Raw genomic sequence first — 4257 nt, 5'->3', positions numbered from 1 at the left:
TATGGGTGGCTGGCTCCATGTCTAGGTAGGTTTGCTCACATCTACCCTCTGGAACAGGGGGTGAAGTTGGCTCTCCGTTATACTGGGCATACCCATTCGGGAATGTAGGGGACCAATAAGTTTATACAAACCCCAGGGGTTATCTTAGGGAGTACCCTGACATTCTGGGGCTTTGTCATAGTGGTGACTTGGTCAGTGGCATTTTTCCTGGGGGTCCACTATTGATCCAGTACCTGTGTGTGCTGTTGTTGGGTGATGTGCTACTGAAGAGTCTGGACCTTCAGATGGGACAGAAAAGAAAGATAAGATCCAAATTATAAGCTTCAGCTCAAGTGAGAGTTCATCCAAATCATCCTTCACTTGAAATTGGTTGTTGCTTTTCTTAACTTTCTGCTCCATTGCAGTTATGTATGTACAGCTGCTCTGTTACCCTAATGGTGTCTGTGTTTCGACTGTGGCTGAAGGTACTCACATCTCTTCCCTGTTTTGGAGGGCATATAATGTTTTTAAGCTCAGTGGGGAAATGCAAAGTATAGTGGACCTGAGTGTCTTCTGTCATTCTCTCAGGAGTAATGCCACAACGTCAACAGAGATGCAAGGGTACACACCTACCATCAGTGAGAACAGTTAGGGCTCCTTGTGGGTGATGGCATGGAGAATGATTGATAAAGGATGGAGTGTGCTGGACTGGAAGTCAGAAGAGCTGGGTTCTGGCCCCAGCTTTGTCAGGAACTTGCTGTGTCAAACCTTAGGCAAGACACTTCACATCTCTGTGCCTCTGTTCCCCTCATCCTGCCTGGTCTATCAAACTATAATCTGATCAGAGCAGGGGCTCTCTTGCTATGTTTACATATACCAGCTTCATTGGTGCCAACTTCATTGATGCTTTTAGATGATACTGTACTACTAATAAAAAGAATTGTGACTTAGGGAGAACATTTCAAAGTGTGTAATATGCCCAGCTCTGCTGTTCCCCCTGACTAGAAATTGTATATGTATAGGCCAAGAGTTGCAAGAGGTATTTTTAGCCCAGAATTATATACAAGTACCGTATAACATTGCTTATTTTAAGGAACAAGATGTCCTGGAAATGGAATATTCTGAATGAATTGTTTACCTTAAATCTACTTAAACAGTGGGTGATTTTGTTATTTTGGGTTCTTTGTGATTCTGGACCTGAAGTCATGGTTATTATTATACCGCCAGTGATATTTCTGGAGTATGCCATTTGCCAGTGAAGGCCTAACTAAACTGGTTTCTGATTTTCCTTAATAATTTTAGAGTGGAGCAAACTAGGGGTTGTTTAAGAAAAACTGAAGAACATTATTAATACCACTGTGCCAGCAATAGGATGAAACCTAAGACTTTAGGATCGAAAAGGCTGAGCTAAAGGTTGCTGTCTTTCTCTTCACTGCAGGTGCAACAGTGCCAATTAGCCCACTGCTCAGTTCTCAGTTAGACAGATGCAATTTTCACTCAAGACTTCCCATAAAGCTCAGCAAGAACATTCAGCTAGTGCAGAGGCCGCTGTCTGTCTTTCGAGGGGAGAAGCATGGCAAATTGGACTAGCCTCTCATGAAAAGTGTCCAGGCTGCCTGGGAGCTCTTGTTTGCACATCTTTTAATGAATCTTTGCCCAGGTTTTAGGCTTGAAGCAAAAGGTGAAGCAGAGGGATTTCAGGATGCAACTTTTATACAGCTGTGTACCATTTGACAGAGAAGGCTACTGAAGGTCTAGACTTGTAGCAGGCCAGTTACTTAATAGCTCGTTAATCAAATAGAATCACTTCAGAAAGCTTCCAAGCAGATCAGCCTCTGACAAGGGAACTGTTCCTAACAATTGTACATATTGTATTTGCTATTCTAGGGCTGTTTTAGCTTTGCTACCTCTCCTGGGAGAAGATGCAAGCACAGAAATTGCTTGCAGGGAAGGCAATAAACAGTTTGATTATTGTTACTAGGGTCTCTGAGAGAGTCATCAGCTTACCTTGTGATTAATGTTAATGTTAATAGTTGATACATCTACCAAAAATGTCTGTGGGGGGAGAGGTCAGAAGTCAAAGGGAGGGTTGTGGCAAGTCAGAGGTGGGTGCCCCCATAGAAATATTAGTTCAAGGTTGCAGGCAAGCTGTGGCTGGCAATTAAGCCTTTGTTGTGTGCTGGGAAGGGATGTAACCACACAGAGTTTTAAAATGACAGTGTTTTCTAAGGCTACAAAGTTGGCAGGTGCCCAGTGTCACTCCTGAGTTAGAAGCTATGTGCTTGCTTACTCTTTCATATTGCATTTTCATTCTCAAAGTGGCACAGAGAAAGCAGAATTTGCCTTTATGCATCATATTTGCACGTTGCCTTTTGTATTCAAGGAGCCCTATCATCTCATCAGCTTCTTGCATTGGACTCCTGCAGAGAGAAAATTCATTGTGCAAACTTTGGATGAAAAGGATCTGAAGTTGTTGTCAGAACAATGAAACCCTCTGAGAGGGGCAGACAGTCGGATTTACAAGTTTTCCCATCTTGTGTTTTGTAATTTTGCTGCCTATCATGAGATTTAACATGAAAAGCACATTGTTCTGCAAAGGCATACAAAATACCCAATTTGCTTTCCTGCTTGGCAGCTGTTGTGTGGTCCTGCTTTCCAGAGAAAGGCAGGAGAAGGTGAAACAAGGATGCTTTTTCATTTTTAGATCCAATGACTATTGTTGGACTGCTCATATTTGGGGATACGATTGTGACATTGCAGGTACCGTGAGCGCTGGACACCATACTCTTGAATGTATTCCACTGGAATACTACAGTGATTCATAGATCCATAGACTCATGGATTCCAGGGTTGGAGGGGACCTCACTGGGCCATCTAGTCCAAGCCCCTGCCCCTGGCAGGCAAGAAAAGGGTCACCAAACCTGGGATCATGTGATCCCAGCCAGATGCCTGCCCAGTCTCCTCTTGAAGACCCCCAAGGATGGGGCGAGCACCACCTCCTTCGGGAGCCCATTCCAGATCCTGGCAACCCTGACCGCAAAGAACTTTTTTCTAACGTCTGTCTAAACCTACTCTCCAGTAGTGTATGGCCATTGTTCCTTGTTATTCCAGGGGGTGCCCTGGTAAATAGATCGTCGCCTACTTTGTGTTGCTCTCCCCTTATGAATTTGTATGCCACCACAAGGTCCCCTCTTAGCCTTGTCTTGGAGAGGCTGAAGAGGTTAAGGTCCCTTAGCCTTTCCTTGCAGGGCCTTCCCTGCAGGCCTCCAGTCAGATGAGTGGCTCTTCTTTCAACCTCTCCAGGTTGTCCGCATTCCGCTTGAACTGCAGCGTCCAGAACTGGACACAGTACTTCAGCGGTGGTCTGACCAGTGCTGCGCTACGGATGCGCGACAAGCTGCGACTGGCTCTGCCAACTGCTTCGTCACGTTGACGACTCATGTTCATCCTGGAGTCAACAGTGACTCCAAGATCTTTCTGCCTCAGTGGTGCTGAGAAGCTCGCCCCCCAGCCTGCAGGTATGATGGCAGTTTTTCCCCCCTAGATGCAGCAGCTTGCACTTGTCCTTATTGAATTGCATCCTATTGCTCTCTGCCCACTTCTCCAACCTGTCTAGGTTGGCGTGGATCTGGTTCATCCTCTCCAGGGTGTTAGCTGCACCCCATAATTTTGTGTCATCTGTGAATTCGGAAAGGGTGCTTTCCACCCCTTGTCCAGATCACTGATGAAGATGTTGAATGGCACCGGCCCCAGAACTGAGCCCTGAGGGACTTCACTGCTCACATCTTTCCAGGCTGACACTGACCCGTCCACTACCACCCTCTGAGTGTGACCCTTGAGCCAGTTTGCTACCCAGTCGACCATGTAATCATCCAAGGCAAATCCCCTCAGTTTATTAATAAGGATGGTATGGGATACCGTGTCAAAGGCCTTCTTGACGTCCAGATAGATAACATCCACCTTGACTCTGTCTAAACATTTGGTGACCTTGTCGTAAAAAGAAACTAAGTTAGTCAGGCAGGATCTACCCGCTATAAACCCATGCTGGTTATCCCTCCGCATCACATTAGCCAGCGGGCTTCCACAGATGTGTTCCTTGATAATTTTTTCTAGGATTTTCCCTGGGATAGAGGTAAGGCTGACCGGTCTATAGTTCCCTGGATCCTCCTTCCTCCCCTTCTTAAAGATTGGGACGACATTGGCCTTCTTCCAATCCTCCGGGACCTAACCCAAGCACCATGAGTGCTCATATATCCTTGCTAGTGGTTCAGCTATGAC

The sequence above is a fragment of the Gavialis gangeticus genome, unplaced genomic scaffold (genome assembly GCF_001723915.1).
Source record: "Gavialis gangeticus isolate Ggan-Ray unplaced genomic scaffold, GavGan_comp1, whole genome shotgun sequence".
Taxonomy (NCBI): domain Eukaryota; kingdom Metazoa; phylum Chordata; order Crocodylia; family Gavialidae; genus Gavialis; species Gavialis gangeticus.
Note: the sequence above shows the minus strand (reverse complement) of the source record.